The sequence below is a fragment of the Megalobrama amblycephala genome, linkage group LG14, assembly GCF_018812025.1.
Source record: "Megalobrama amblycephala isolate DHTTF-2021 linkage group LG14, ASM1881202v1, whole genome shotgun sequence".
Lineage (NCBI taxonomy): Eukaryota > Metazoa > Chordata > Actinopteri > Cypriniformes > Xenocyprididae > Megalobrama > Megalobrama amblycephala.
Genome location: NC_063057.1, coordinates 23,403,309 through 23,420,987, shown reverse-complemented (window position 1 = coordinate 23,420,987; position 17,679 = coordinate 23,403,309). Strand labels below are relative to the sequence as shown.

At 36.9% G+C, this 17,679-nt stretch overlaps 1 pseudogene; it reads right to left on the bottom strand.

Moving 5' to 3' along the window:
- Positions 1-4,997: 4,997 nt before the first annotated feature.
- LOC125244302 lies at positions 4,998-17,679 on the bottom strand (annotated as a pseudogene).

Sequence of the window (17,679 nt, the reverse complement as noted above, 5' to 3'; positions counted from 1 at the left end):
TGACAATTAAAAAGAAAAACCGCAATACACAAATAAAATATATTGTTTAAATTATTATTGCCTTTAGTTATTATGGAATGAATGTAGAAATGCTTAAAACACTAACTTGATGAGATTGACTTGGTTCTGAGAACATTACATTGTTAATATAAAATTACAAAATAGAATTGTATTTTGTTTCTTTTGTTCTTTTTTGATGTACTATAAAGTAATGCACATGAATTTACATTGATTCATAAAAAAAAAAAAATGTGCCTCATTTCAGAACACCACTGCATTGTGCACTGACTAAACTCGCATTGAATCTAAACTTGTGTATGTGCGTGCGACCAATCACGAGCGAGAATCGGGAGTCGACTCGGTCGCGAACGACACATCACTACTGTGATTCGAGCGCTTACAACCTAAATCCGAATTGGTTTAGAAAAGCAGTTTCTCTATCATTACTTGCCCGTGACCAAACTGCGTGTTTATTATGAACTGATTCACAATATATGGAATAAAATGAGACGCACCTTTCTGTAGATGAGCTTAACTCACAAACAATGTGTTCATAATGTTATTAGAAACATTATAATGTTACATCCAAAAATAATTAATTCACTTCAAAGTTTCTATATGATTGTCTTAACGGGTTGTATTGATTTAAACACTATAAATGATTAAAAACACAAACCTTTCTTCAGCAGAATCACAGACGCAGGAGCGCGGCGCTGCCTTATGACGTCATGCCACAACACCAAAATAAAGGTCCTGTTCACACGAAATAGAAATTCACATACAGAAAACATTCAAATGATATAATAAAGGATTCCAAGGATTAATCGCAGAAAAAAGCTTTCAATACCACTGATACTTTTTCAAAAGCTACTGGCTTATATCTAATTTCAAACAAGTTTGAAGAGATCGCAATTATAATAATAAATACTGATATTCTCAAAGTATCTTGATCTTCAAATTACAAAGGATTGGAAACAACTTTCAAGAATTTCAAACTCATTAAAAATTTGAGGATGAAATTAAGTTCTGTATTAGCAGAGAGATCTACTGTTTATTTTTATTTTAAAGTAAAATTGAATCCAAATATATACATCTTATTCCATCTCAGTTTCTCCACAGAATATAAGGGCAATAAATAAATCAAATTTCAACTTGTGTATTATATTAAAATGGCCGATACTGTAAAGGATTACACTGATGATAAAACAATTGATAAAACACAGCTTGTGCAGTCGCTGATTGCTTTGAACCCAGAGAGCGATCAGTTTTAGGAGGGATTTGTAATGATATCCATTGATTGTTACTCAAGAAATCCACTAGATGGCACTGTGTTTCTAGATACAAGATGCAATAACCAGTTACACACAGAAACATCTCTAGAGGTATCTCCATCACATATGCAACCAAGAAAGCCTTTTCTAGCCTTGGTCCAAAATGTCTGGAGAAAGCCATAGCCTTGGAGCTGATGGTGCTGCAGTTAATCTGGGCCACAAAGGTGGAGTGACATCCCTCCTCCAAGCAGAGGTGGGGTCCTTTGTTATCCGACTCCACTGCAGTTTAACATCTGCCTGTATATTTATTCTTTTTTACAAAATCTAAATAAATTATTATTATACCTGACCATTTTATATTATGCTGCACAAAAAGACCGGAGCTGGGATTGTTGAGAGTGTAAAAGACTGTCTCTAAGCACATGACCTGCTCCACCTCATCTGGAAAACATTCAACTCAGACCCAAATCAATAAGGGAGACTAAATTATATATTAGCTTGAGACATCACTTCTGTTGTCAGAGCGCGATCAGACCTCACTAAGCGAGTGCTGAACGCAGGTGGACATAGTGGTGTATTAGAGGTAAAAATGATATAAATACTATTCGGTTTCTCGCACAAACCGATCTTTTCGTGTCTTAGGACATCAATGTGTCGTCACGAGCCGCAGGGTTTAATTTGGATTTGTCTATTCAAGTTTTTTTTACTCTTATAGTAGAAGTTTCCATTGACAAAACTTTCTTTTCGTGTGAAGCTCTTCAACACAGTTTAAGGCTTCTTTTTCGACTGAAACTTTTTTCACACTGTTGGCAATTCAAATGGCTCTCTCCAGTGTGAACTCTCTGTGGCGACCAGGGCGGGCGAGAGCCGTGAGGGAACGGCGCGAGGCCGGTGGCGCGAGTGTTAATGATCTTCACCTGGGAGGCGCACCGGCCTTGAGTCCCTCACGGAGGAGCTCCGGGAGCATAAAAGGAGGAGCGACTACAGTGAAGGACGAGAGAGGACCAGGCCTGGACTTTATTTTATGTTTTATTATGTTTGTGTGGCCGGCAGACGTCCGCGAGGGTCTGCCGGCATTACTTTCGTTTTGTTCTTTGTTTATTTTGAGATTAAAGTTTTGTTCAATGTTCGCCGGTTCCCGCCTCCTTCTTCCCATATCTACTAACCTCGTTACACTCTCATCTCTAGGTTTCTAATTTCTGTTTCATGACTCTGTGAGCAACTAAACACACACATTGCAGGAGCGGCACTTCAGAACACCAAATTGGCTATTCAAGTTATGCCAGAGACCAGTCTTGAGAGACTGGATCCCTAAACAGATTTTTGGCTTGGTTTCCCTTAGTAGATTTTTTATATCTGTTATATATAACACAAGCAGATAGTAGCAACCTGAGCCACTCATATACAAAAGGACTAGGGGTTGGGGTGGCACTCTTAGCTGAACTCTTCTTGGGGTAATCAAATCTGAGGTGCGTCAATATCTCAAAGAAGGCTTTGGTGAAGAGGTCCTGACAAAATTGTGTCAGACCTCTGAGGGCAGACCCCTCCAGAGAGAAATGGATTACACCTCATTCACGGTGCCCATCTCCCTTCAGTGCCCTCAGAGGGCCGATCTGCCAACCCCACCACCTTGTGTGCTTCGAGGCGCAGTGGTCTCCAGCGAGCCCTTATCTCAGTGTTCCAGAGCAGTCAATCTGGTTGGTCGCTCAATTAACACCAGATATCAGTCTTGAGACTGGTTCCCTTAGTAGACTATTTAGCAGTGTGGAAGCTTCTACCAAATACACTGCCCGGCCAAAAATAAAAAAGGTCACTGTTTTGGATTTAAATAGGCAAATACTTAAGACTCTATGACTGGATCATTATTGCAGTGATTATTATGTTTCTAACAAGTTTTATGTGTGTAGCTTTTCATTTCTGAAGCAAACATGTAGGAAGATGCATCATGGCCATATTCCAGGATGACAACGCCATGATTCATCAGGCTCAGATTGTGAAAGAGTGGTTGTAAAGGAGCATGAAGAATCATTTTCACACATGAATTTGCAGACCTTAAATTCATTGAAAGTCTATGGAATGTTCTGGAGGAGACTTTACATAGTGCTCGACTTATGTATTGTCAATACAAGCTCTTGACCAAAAATTGATGCATCTCTTGGTGGAAATATCATCACAACATTTACCTGCGCTAGGGAGTCCTGTCACAATCAGATCTGAGACACAATCAGATCTGAGATCTGGTTTGTCATGATAGATCTAAAGACATACTTCCATGTTCCATCCTTCTTCAACTCAGGATGTTCCTCAGGTTTGCTTTCAGGGGTGAAGCATACCAGTATCAGGTTCAAGGAAGCCTAGTCTTGTAACCCTGTAATTTTACAATATATGTGGATGCAGCTCTGGCACCTTGCTACTCCAGTGCATTCATATATAACATTGATTTTAGGTCATTTTTGACACTGAGCTTCTCACAGACAGCCCATTTCAAGGATACATTTTCTGATAAAGAGCCACTTCTAGCTCCTCTACAGACATTGTTATAAGATGTATATGAGTTGTAGGTTTGCAAAGGCAAGTATCAGTGCATAAGTCAGTTTGTCAAAGTCCTGGATGCACTTTCACAATGGGAACTGTCAGATTCACAGGAGTGTTTTGTTTCTTTCTTGTGTAGACCTTACCCCTTTTTCCTTGGAGGACTATATCCTACAGCTAGACAGTTTAGTGGCTTGGCTATTTTCGGAGTCACCTTTGACAAAACGAAGATACTACAAAGCAAAGCCTAGAAACCATTTTAGCTTGTCTAGTTGAAGGACAAGGTCCTGAAATCTTTTATGGGTCCTTGTGAACTCCATCGGCATCCACATGCCCCAGATACTTCACAGACTTGAACAAATGTAATTTTTTCTGGAAACAATTTCAACCTGTACTATTTCAGACGATTTGAACAATTTCATTAGCCAGGTCTTGTTCCTCAAGTGTTTTGAAAAAGACAATGATGTCATCCAGAAACACAAGTACTTCACTTAAATGTAAGTCTCCAACTCACTTCTCTATGAGCCTCTGAAAAGTACTAGGTGTATTGGTTACACCTTGAGATATATGGTTAAACTCAAAGAATCCAAGTAGACAAACAAAAGCACACTCTTTTGTGCTTTTCCTTTTTGACTACTTTGACTTGTTTGTGTCCAGATTTAAGATCCATGACAGAGAAGCATCTCACCCCACTAAGTGCTGAGAATGTCTTCTCAATTATTGGGAAGGATGTATACATCTTTATTGTGTGCATAAGTCAACACAAAGCCTGATTTTCCCGTTCTTTTTGTAGAGCAGTACAGTTGTTGATGCAATAGTGCTTTCAGAATCTGAAAGTTTAATCAAAATGTGTTATAGACTTTTCATGAAGACCCTAAAGAATCATACTAACTTGTGGAAAATTGGTATCCAATTGGTAATGTCCCCTTTAAAGGCCGTCTATCTCAACTGCTTAATATTGAAACTATAGCAAAGAAGATGTTCACTTGTGGCCACTGGAGTATGCATGCAAATAATCCTCAAAAGAAGATAAAAAGAGGTGAAGACCATACATAAAAAATAATAATACAAATAAAAGAAGTGGTCATGAAAGTTGACCAACAGATGAAGCCCACGTTCAAAAGTAGCCTTGATTTCAAACAGATACAACATTTACTATTGCCGTACTCTTTAACAAAGAACACAAACAGGGTCTCACATTTACAGTTTTAATATGTATTTGTAAGTGTGACATTTTTAACTTTCTCCAGTGTGAATGCGCAGATGATTGTTGAAATTGCTCCTTATTTCTAAACCTCTTATCACACTGAGGAAAATTGCTATTTCTTTTCAGAATGAGTTTGCAAATGTCTTTTTAGGTCTGCAAGATATGTAAAAGTCTTCTCACACTCTAGACACTTGTAAGGCTTCTCTCCAGTGTGAACTCTTATGTGAATCTTCAGGTTTCCTTTAAGTGAGAAGCTCTTTCCACACTGAGGGCAGGTGAAAGGCTTCTCTCCAGTGTGGATTCTCATGTGATTCTTAAGGTTTGCTCTGTTTGCGAAAACCTTTCCGCAGTGATGACACATGAAAGGCTTCTCTCCAATGTGAAGTTTTACATGATTCTTAAGGTGATTACTTGTCTATGAAACTCCTATTGCACTGATGACACATAAAACACTTCTCTCTTAAGTGAATGCTCATATGATGATTAAAGCTATCTTTATATCTAAAACTCTTTCCACACTCATCACAAACAAATGGCTTCTCTCCAGTGTGAACTGTCATGTGAGTCTTAAGATTTCCTTTTATCGAGAAGCTCTTTCCACACTGATGGCAGGTGTGAGGCTTCTCTCCAGTGTGAACTCTCAAGTGGGCTTTAAGGATTTTTTTCTGTGTAAATCTCTTCCCACACTGAGTGCATATGAACGGTTTTTCTCCAGTGTGAACTCTCATGTGGGCTTCAAAGCTATCTTTTCGATTGAAACTCTTTCCACACTGTTGGCAGGTCAAATGGCTCTCTCCAGTGTGAACTCTCATCTGGAGGTTTCTAGTTTCTGTTATATGAGTCTGTGAGTAAATAATAAATGTTTCCTCAGTCATGAAATCATGACATTTCTCATATTGATCTTTCGCTTCCATTTCATTCAGTTCTTGACTTTCCTCTTTCAGCATCATCAGATCTAGGGTGAAAAGAAATGAAAACAAGTTAACACCAATTTAATGTCACAAAGCAAGACATGACAACATTTAGACATGTAAAACATCAAATCCAATAACATATAAGCTAGATCCTATACCCACTAAACAACTGAAAAATGTGTAACCTGTAATCTCAGAACCTCTTGTCAATGTTGGTCATTCTTTGCTTTCTTTAGGACACGTCCCAATTACTTTCAAGCTCACAGTTATCAAAGCTATTATAAAAACTCACAGTAGAGGATTTAACAAAGAGTAATGGAGTCAACAAATGTTGAGAAAAGATTGAAGTATTTTTTCAATATACAATATACAATATACTGATTTTTAGACAAATTTCTCAGTTGTTACTGAAATGAAAACTGGAAAGAACTGGACTTTGTAAGTGGTAACAAATATAAAATTATTGATATACAATGGGCACAAATCTGTGCCGACACCTCTGGGTTGAGGCAACATCTCTGATTCTTTCTCCCGGGTCAAAGTGAGCTTTCCTATGGGGTATTTCACATCATGCTAAAGAGCTGAGCAAATGCTGCATTCCAAGCTCCTATATTTTTCTTCTTATTTATTTCTTAAAACAATGCTGAATGAGCTTACGCTCAACATTTTCAACTACCCAATGCTTGCTTTCACTGTTGGGTAAAGGTTTGTCTCTCTAAACCTAAGATAGGTCTTCTAAAAACCACCAAATTCATTAGGGGTGATGCAGCAAAAAATGCAGACATGGACAAAGATATCCAAACAAGCTATCTGATTGGTAAGCTTGTGGTTCTCCTCAAAGAAATTGAGTATAACTTAGACTCTAAAGCAGCAGATTTACAAAGCTCTATCCTAAACTTGCACTCCACTATGATTGGCCTTCTAGGCTGAGTGAACGAGGCCGAACAGCTGAATCCTGATAAACCCGAGGTCCTGGTTCTACTGCTCCATCACCAAGACCCACAGGCGCCGATTTATGTTTCTGCCAGTGGGTGCCCAGTACCCCACATCAATTACATCCATATTATAGATAAATCCGCATTTGTTTTTCGTATTCCCTAATGGTCTCGTGGTAGTATTTTTGTAAATGGAGTCAGAGGTTCAGCAGTCTTCTAATTATCTGTGGTTCGAATCTGCCCTCATATGGCAAGGCAAGGCAATTTTATTTGTATAGCACATTTCATACACAATGGTAATTCAAAGTGCTTTACATAAAGAATAATAATAAAAATAGAACATAAGGAATAGAAATAACAGTAAAAACAGAGAATTTTACCGCAATATTTAAAATGCATTAAAAGTCAGAATCAAGATGATACATAAAAAATATAAAATAAAACAGGAAAAGGAATTTAAAGAATAAAAAGATAATACGTATAAAATAAAGTGCAAACAGTTTGGACATAGCACAGTGCTCAATCAGCAAATGCATAGATAAAAAGATGTGTTTTGAGTCTGGATTTGAATGTGGCTACTGTAGGAGCACACCTGATCTCTTCTGGAAGCTGGTTCCAGCTGCGGCTGGCGTAACAGCTAAAAGCAGACTCTCCCTGCTTTGAGTGAACTTGGTATTTTTAAGTGTGTTGATCCTGATGATCTGAGTGATCTGTTAGGTTTATATTCTATGAGCATATCTGCAATGTATTGTGGTCCTAGGCCATTGAGTGATTTATAAACGAGTAACAGTGCTTTAAAATCCAGTGGAAGCCACCCTGAGGACTGGTGTGATGTGTTCATGTTTTCTGGTTCTGCTCAGTATCCTGGCAGCAGCATTCTGTACGAGCTGCAGTTGTCTTATGGTCTTTTTGGGAAGGCCAGTGAGGAGCCCATTACAGTAATCCACCCTGCTGGTGATGAATGCATGAACAAGTTTCTCTAAGTCTTGACTGGAGACAAAGCATCTAATTCTTCAATATTTTTGAGATGATAATATGCTGATTTAGTTATTGTCTTTACATGGCTACTGAAACTCAGGTCTGACTCCAGAATCACACCAAGATTCCTGACTTGATTTTTAGTTGTTTGACCCCTAGAGTGAAGGTACGTGTTCACTTTGAGAACTTCGTCTTTGTTTCCAAACGCAATGACTTCAGTGTTGTCTTTGTTTAACTGGAAGTGCCCAGTTTACCCCACATCCAATTACATTCATATTTCATAAATCCGCATTTGGTTTTTCAGGGATTCCCTAATGGTCTGTAGTCGTATTTTTGTAAGATGGAGTCAGAGGTAAATCAGGGTGTCTTCTGCATTATCTGTGGATATCGAATTCTGCCCTCATATTTTTTTTTTCTCATTAAGTTCAAATAAGTTCATTAATGTTTGTATATCAAGGGCAGGGACATGTTTGTGTGCATTTTGTTAGTGATTTCCCTGGAAAGTAGATTCAAAGATAGACTGACACGCATGTCTGAAGACTCAACACAGCGTTCCTCAGCATGATTTCAAAAACAACACGTTTCAGCGCTAGGTTGCTTAACTCAAATTAACGTCAACTGGATGTTTCATTTGCATTATATCCGTGCATTGTCGCGACTCGCGAGTCATGCTCTCGCTGATATCTGATGCAAGGAGAGTTTGAGTTTGAGCCATAGACTGTAAAAAAATGGTTTGAGCGCACGCATCTAAACGAGAGCAAGGCCATTTGTGCTCGCGCATCACTTGGATGCTCTCTTGAAGTTTGCCATTAAAATATCGCCATAGAAACGGCCTTAAATAAACTATAAAAAAAGGGTTAAGACCGTGTCTGAAAGCTCCAATCGAATTTTTATTGGTTAAAATCAATGGAGAATATCTCGTATTTTTCCGTGGGTGCTCGGGGGTTGGAGCACCCCGAGCGGCGCCTATGCCAAGACCGGAAAAACATCCTATAACTTGCTAAACAGAGTAAAAAAGATGGCGGCAGGCAGGTGTGGAGTGTTAATATCGCTGTTCAGTTTTTCACTGTTGCATACTTTTTTACATTTTAATCGTTTGAAAGAAGTGGATGAAGTTTAGTTTATTGGGAGAGAAGAAAAACAAATACAACTTGGATGTAAACATCTCGGTTTTGGGAAGAATGTTGTTTTTTCGATGATTTACCGTCCGTGGATTAATTGTTCAAGGAAACAACGACGCTGCAGAAAAATGAAAAGGCATTTAAGTGACTGTCAGGAGATATTCATCAGTGGCCTGGGCCTGTATCGAGGAATTTTAAAGGCATTATTTCGGGCAATTCAGATATGAGACCCAGAGTTTCGACTGTTGAGCAATGTTGGCATTCAGAAATTGCCGGGGAATGGAGCGCTATAGCGGATTGTTGGAGAGATTTGCTTCCTTGTTTTGAAACAAGAGATGTAATTCGAATGGAGGATGGTGTGGGGAATGTGTTTTTTACATCTGAGGAAGGTGGCAGGACTTCGAGGACACAGAGGCTCAGAACTGGGTCTGTTGAGGAAGATATACAGCTTTCACAGGAACAAATGAGTTCGGAGATCAACAAAATGAGGGACATCGGTACCTTAAAGGGATTGCACATGGTTCATCTCAACATTAGGAGTCTGCTTCCAAAGATAAGTGAATTGCGGCATTTATGTCAGGAATCCAAAGTGACTCTGTTTGGTTGCAGTGAAACATGGTTGGATGTCTCAATATTGGACGCAGAGACACATATAGCAAATTGATTGTTTGGTAAGAAGCAATAGGAACCGTAAAGGTGGTGGAGTATGTGCATTTATTAGATCAGATGTTGTGTTTAAGGAGAGAACAGATTTGGACAGTGCCGCTATTGTAGCTGTTTGGCTGGACATTTTTTTTACCCAAGAGTAAACTGATTTTAGTGGGTATTTGCTATCGCCCACCTGATCAAAATTGACTTTTATGAGAGACTTGATGACGTTTTAGCTCACTCAAAAATTTGTAATCGAATAAAATTTAGCTAGCTTTGTTGCTAGGAATAAATTACCAAGGTGTGTCCAAGAGATAGGGAGGAAGTAAAAAAAATGGTTGTTTTATCATTGATCTTTGCACTTTGAAGTTTGTGTTTACCGAGTTTCTGAACGTGATGTGAATGGCACTCCATTAATGATTTGTTCGTCCATTTTTTTAAGATACCGAGGACCACAATGGAAATAATCCTAAGGCTTTTTTGTGTATTTTATCCTCAACAATTTTGAAATGTGTATGAACTAGTCTGTTTTTGGACTTTTTGTATTATGTTTTAAATTTTGTTAAATAAAACAAACAAACAAACAAAAGGGAGAAATAGATGTGGATGGGAAAAGAGTCAGAGTCTTTCCTGACATGAGTCTGGATCTTGCAAAAAGCTGTAAACAAATGGTTTCACCCCTGAAAGCGTTGAAAGAGCTGTTAATCACATGTTACCTAATCCACTCTGATTGCCTAAAGATTCAAAATAGAAAAGTCTGTATTCTTTACACACCCGGAGAGGCACTCCATTCACTGACGAACAGGATAAAGCTTGAAACTCTTCTCAAACTATAGATGTGTAGATTAATACATGAACAGTCATTTTGTAAAATTTATAAAATAAATAAGTAAATAAAAAGCTTGTAAAATTTAATGTAAATGGCCTACATAGCCAAATTAACTCTATGGGGTTGGCGGTCGTGCCAGCGATACCACCTCGCTTTTTTTTCTTATCAGTGCGAAAGAGGTACATCTATATTGAGATATAAAATTACTTGCGCAAATCCAAACTTTGCATATTTAGTACTAAACAGAGTTTAGCTCCAACCCTAATCAAACGCACACGAACAAGCTAATCAAGGGCTTCAGGGCCACTAGAAAGCTACAGGCAGGTGAGTTTGTATCAGAGTTGGAGCTAAAAGAGATAGTTTGTATCAGTTTAGCTCCAACTCTGATACAAACTATCTCTTTCCAAAGAGGATGAGTTCCTAATTCAGTTGAAGAAACAAGAATAGTTTTTGAAAAAATCAGGCTCTGAAATTTTTAACTACTTCTCCTAAGGGGTTTATATGATTCACACCAAACTTTATCAAGATGATGACAATACACTGGAGATGCTAAATTGTGAACAGATATTGCATATCATGAATGGTGTTGCCATTACGTAAGGTAAACTAGGCAGATGGTGCTATATGGTTAAAAGAAAGAAAAACAAAAGTAATACATAGTATAATCACTAGATGGCAGCACAGGTCTATTTTTTATACAGGGCAGATCGAATTCTTGTTGCTGCAAACAGTTCCAGAAATAATGACTTCACTTTATCAGGTATTGAATTTGGATATACGTATATTGAGACATGATCAAAAACTACTTTGTCACAGTTTAGATCTCACTGCCTCTCTCTGTCTGTATCAATAACACTCTTGATGGTTTAGAGTTTAACCCTTTCATTGCCGTGTTTTTGCTAGCAAAAACTAGCTCCTTTATAGTGCACTGACAACATAGTTTTATATAACCAGTTTAATAAAAAAGGTTAATACAAACATAAAAAGACTTTAAGATACTTCTGGACTTACAAATTTTGATCTGCAAATGACAACTTCAAGTTGATCCATCTTGCTGAGAACAGTGTTTTCAGACATGAAGACTTGCTTTTATTAGGTATTGCATTTGGATATATATATTAGATATTATCAAAAACTACTTTCTGTCACAGTTTAGATCTCACTGCCTCTCTCTGTCTGTATCAATAACACTCTTGATGGTTTAGAGCAGTGGTTCTCAAACTTTTTTCCCAGTGGGCCGCACAATGGTCCAAGTGAAAGTCTCACGGTCCGCATATAATTTACATATGACGTCACCAATGCAAACCAATCAGATTTAATATTATCGTATTAGCAAATACTATTATACCTAGATGTTGCACACAATAAATAACAAATAAAAACTAACTTAATGACATTAGCTTTACAATAATTATCAGTAATGCTCAATGAACACACAAACTGTACACTCACTTTAAGTTGCTATTTAATTCTGTATGACTGTATGACTCTCTTCAACAGCATCGCAATAGTCACCAAACAATCACATAAACGCCTTAATAGGCAAATGTTACTCAGCTCTTTTTACAAACAACATTGAGCGCATTGTAATTACAATCTCTGACGATATCAAGCATTCTGTCACGTCGCAATCCCTCGCGCAGCATCGGATCCGCGAGCGCGCGCAGAGTTGGACTCATTCCAGCCGCGGGTGCGATGATGCGGTTATTTTTACTGATTTAAAACACATCAAACAAACACATCGAATTCACAGTTTAGTCTTTTGAAATTGTAGGTTTTGCTTGTCAAGTAGCCTAGTTTACTACAGAGCAAACAGGAAGGCCGTCCATCTCGCTCAACTGATTCTTCCATTCTTCTTACCTTCGATGCTGCGACTCTTCTTGCACGTGTTCCTTCATTGTATGTTCCTCATTTTGTTTTTCTCCTCTAATAACAAATTTGACCATTTTTGACCAGGCTTAAATTTACAAAATTAATGGCTACTGTTTGAATTCTTCCTAAGCGCGCACTTGTGTTTGTTTCGTTAACTGAGTGATTGCGTCATTAGCCTATATTGCCTGATGTCTGAAAATAATAAATGCTCACCAAAATTATTTTATATGACAAATAAAGCATTATAGCTCATTCGTGACGGGCCGCAGGTTGAGAACCACTACTCCACATTTTTTTTACAGTCTATGCTCCACACCCATTCAAATGCTTGCTGCAGTGAAGTGTCGCCTCGCGCCCAATTACACTCACTGGATGTCATGGCAACTGAATCATCGAGGAAAACTTTAAATATCTCGCCTTCGCTTTAACACTCTGAGGTCTAAAAACGCGCCGGCGCGTTTTGCAGGTTTTTTTTCACATTGCAGCAAAACAGACTTAAAATACTCTGTCATTTTTTGTCATAGAGACATAAGTAATACATCAATTGAAACTATAGAATATCTCCTTTTATTTGTATACACTCAGAGTAAAAACAAAATGTTGTGCTTTTTGTAAAATAAAGAAAACTAACATGATGCGTGATCTCTCATCTCCCTCTGAACGAAGTCCAATCTGATAGTTCTCAGAAAATGAAGTGTAACTTAGTGAATACTAATCACAAAAAATTCATACTTATGTCTAACAAAACGTTGAAATGTCAGGTTTTAAATCGTGCAAGTCAAATCGAAAACAAACATTCTGTGTTTATGTAATCTGTATGAAAAGAGAGCCATGTCAGAAGTCCGTGATTCAGCTCATTACCCACTAATGCGGCCACGCCCACGGAGGGAGCGCTATTCAGACGCAAATTCAGAGACAACACATGCATTCATCATCTCAATCGTGTATTTATTGCCTTGAAAATTGTTTATCTGGATGAAAAAGCCATGGTTAGCGATCTCTGGAAGACATTCAGTAAATTCCTGTTTGTTTTCTTCTATTGATAAGTTTTAAGTGAGTTTTTGTTTCTTTAGCGCCCTCCGGCTGTAGTATGAATTGGTAAACACCATTCATGGAATATCGTCTTCTTCTTAGGTGAATTTGTGGACTAAAATGCACAGAGCGCCCTCCGGCTGCAGTATGAATTGCAAACACCAGCGCTCATAGAGATAACAATGAATATTAAATAAAAAATAACTCCTCTGTATAGAAAATTGACATAAACATATGAGAATCCTATATTTCTCCAAATGTGCATGCTTTTAAACTAAAAGCCTATATTCAGACTCTTTGCATCACAGAAATACATTATATTTTAAAGTATAATATAAAACCATTATTTTATATTGTAATAAAATTTTTCTGTATGTTTCATATACCATAATGAGCTTGAGACATCACAGAAGTTTTTTTTCACAGCCTACCTGACTGAAATGCCTCATTAATATGCAAGTCTTTTCAGGTCATTACTATTCAATTCTTTTGTCTTCACAGGTGAGAATGAGCCATTATTCATGGAGATTCACGCCTCCTCGCATACCGTGTTTCTTGGCAAAAAGTGTCTTACAAAAACTAAATCAGTATATTGTTATAAATGAAAGAGTAGTCAGCATAATTTTTACATAATTTTGAAGCAAAAACTCTAGTCTACAACCTTCAATACCCAAAAGTCTTGTGAACACAGATTTAATATACTTTTATTGGCCTTATATCAGTGACTTAAGTTTTTTGTTTTTTCAGTAACCACGCATAAACGTTATTCCTTCAAAAACACAAACATGTACACACATGTTCCTCACATATTATGGTAGCCTAGTTTGTGCTGAATACAGTGTAATGACACTTGTGTCATTAATATGTTTATGAACAACTGAAAAAAGCACAAATGTCAGGGCATGTCAAAACTTCTCCAGGCCCCAAATCAGCCTCAGACTCCAGAGGGTTAATTTCTGACCATCTCCAAAAAGACACTAAACAAATGATTCTGGCATGCGTTTATCAAAGTAGGAAATCCAGACTTTTAATCCCTTAACACAATTACTGCTGTTGAAATACGAAATTGAGGCGGGTCCGGATTGAATTCCCTCCGGGTCCGGATCCGGACCGGAGTCCGGACTTTGAGAAGTGCTGGTTTAGAGTTTAACCCTTTCATTGCCGTGTTTTTGCCTGCATTAAAGGATAGGAAATCTTTTAGGCCTTCTCTTTTTCTATCAATATGAATAACAAAATAAAGGCACAGAACTAGCTCCTTTATAGCACACTGACAACATAGTTTTATATAATAAGTTTAATAAAAAGGTTAATACAAACATAACAAGACTTTAAGATACTTCTGGACTTACAAATTTTGATCTGCAAATGACAACTTCAAGTTGATCCATCTTGCTGAGAACAGTGTTTTCAGACATGAAAACTTGCTTTTATTAGGTATTGCATTTGGACATATATATTAGATATTATCAAAATCTACTTTCTGGCACAGTTTAGATTTGATTTTTTTGTTCAAAATGTTGTATCTTCTGACTAGGGATGCCAATGATAAACTGACGATTGATTAATTGTTGATAATAATGTAATCAATAAAAACTTGTGTATTATGGATTAAGCGAAGTCAAGCGCATATGTGCTCCTCAACCACAAAACACGTACAGCAGACGTGTGAAGAAATGAAGCGAGCACGCCAGAGTTATGTTTGGGACCATTTTTCCCAAAGTTACACCATCATGACTAAGTTTGCATGTGCATTCACAGCAAGTTGTAATATTGCTGATTTTGTGCATTCTGATTTATCTCATATAGGATGCTTCTGGTTAAGAATTAACAGGACTTAAAGTGCTGAATAGACAACAAATGCCAAGTTTATCACTCACATTTCACAGTTTGCTTTTTTGCTAAATAAATGTAGTTGTTAGAGATTGTTGCATAATTTAGCAATAGAAATTAATGACTTTCAATCAAAATTTTTGAAATCAGAAATAAATATTGGTTTGATGTTACAAAAAATAGTTGTTTTGTTTTGGCTATTTCATTATTGTTTATCCTCATATAATGTGTCGTCTTTCATTATGTCATGAGTTTCGTGTAATAAATTCAGTACAGAGATCATGACACAGAATGACTGAAGAAAGACTCTGAGAATGAAACCAACCTGTTTGTTCCTCAGTATCTTCATGTTTGACTCTGAATGTTTCTTCAATCTTCACGTCTTCACTCTCCTCTTTAATAAACTCCATCTTTATAATAGTGTGTCACGTGGATCTCAGTCGCTTCACCAGGAGTTTCTCTGTGTGTTTGGACACTCTGTCATGATCAAGATGAGAATAATTAACAGAAAGAAAAACACATCACAAATAATCATAATAATAATAGGACTGCCAACATTTGAGTTTAGCTCGGAGTGAGAATTATGTCAGGAAGGGGCACAAAACACAAAAACAAAAAGTGTGATTATCAAAACATTTGGTAACTAAACAGAATTTCAATTAACATTAGTGACAACTTGTTACAATGTTTACATGGTACAATAACCGGTTCTGTTTTTATTAGTGCTTGACAAAAATTTCATGATTTCAACTCATAAGCTTATGATTTGATTCGGATCTTGATTCAATATTGGTTCATTTGGATAAATTTACCATGCACAGCAGCTACATGTTCATTATTCTCTGTGAACATTCAGGGGGCTCTATTATTCTTAAAGTTTAAAATTAAAGGGAAAGTTTCCCCAAAAATGAAAATCCTGACATCATTGACTGTTCCAAACCTGTTGAACACAAAAGGAGATATTTTGAAGAATGTCAGTAACCAAACAGTTGATGGACCCCACTGACTTACATAGTATGAAAAAAAGAAATAGTATGGACGTCAATGAAGATCAGTTCGGTTACTGGCATTCTTCAAAATATCTTCTATTGCGTTCAACGGAAGAAAGTACGAATTTTCATTTTTGAGTGAACAATTAAAAGCAACTACTAATCATTAGAATAAGCCATTTTTGAGTTCCGGTGCCGTCACAGAGACGGCAAACACTTGAAAGTTAAGCTCCATCAGATTGTTGCATGATTTACAATACCAATTCAGGTGTAATCAGAGTTTTTCAGAATGAGTATGACAACGAGACACAAGAAAACTTCCAAAAATGAACATTTGAGAGAAAGAGATGATCACCTAGCCCTGTTAGACATGCTCAAACATCATCATCTAAGATACATCGCTTTTAATGTAAACAGAATTCATTACATTTTATTATCCGTATCGGAAACTGCAAACAAGTAGAAACTGTATCTATAGAATCAGTATCTATAGAAATCACCAAATGATCCGTTGATTAATCATTAAGATCAGTTGGATTAAACAATAGACAAATGTATTAAACTGAAGGAGAAGAGATGCAAATCAAGAGTTTGATAGTAATATTATTATGAAAGGCAGTTACTGTGCATGAAACACTCATTTTGTGTTGTGAAAGGATACTTTGTGATTTTGTGTATTGTATCGTGAACACTACTGAAAATATGCTGAAATGTCTGAAAAAAGTACACTTTTGATGATCTGTTGAGTTTATAACACTTGTTTGTGAAAGAAATTGTGAATTAGGAGTTAAATACTGTAATAGAGGATGAAATGTGGATAAATACATGCGAGTCTAAGTATTTTCTCCACCTGTTAGACCTAACACCTAACTAGACTAAGATTCATCTGCAGCTATATTACATGTTCATCATATCAGTTCAGATCGTCACCTTCCCCAGAACCCAAAAACATGCAGGTAAACTCTGTGAGATATTATAATTTAAATCAGCTGTTTTCTATGTGAATATACAGTAAAGTGTGATTTATTCCTGTGATCATTTTCAGCATCATTACTCCAGTCTTCAGTGTCACATGATCCTTCAGAAATCATTCTGATATGATGATTTGATGCTCAAGAAACATTTATGATTATTATCAGTGTTGAAAACAGGCGATTCCTTTTATTTTTCTGAATTCTTTTATGAACAAAGTTCAATTGAACAGCATTTATTTGCAGTTACCAAATATATTTAAATGTATTACATTCATTAAAGCATTTGTTAAATAGAAATCTTTTTGTAACATTTTCACTCACTTTTCATCACTTTAATGCGTTATGAATAAAAACATGTTATTAGATATATACGACTATTACATTAATAATTAACTTATTTCACAGTTCTCCATATAATTGTCTGAAAGGGTTGTATAGATTTAAACACTTTAAATGATTAAAAACACAAACCTTTCTTCAGCAGAATCACAGAGGCAGGAGCGCGCGCAGCCTTATGACATCATGTCGCCACACCAAAATAAAAGTC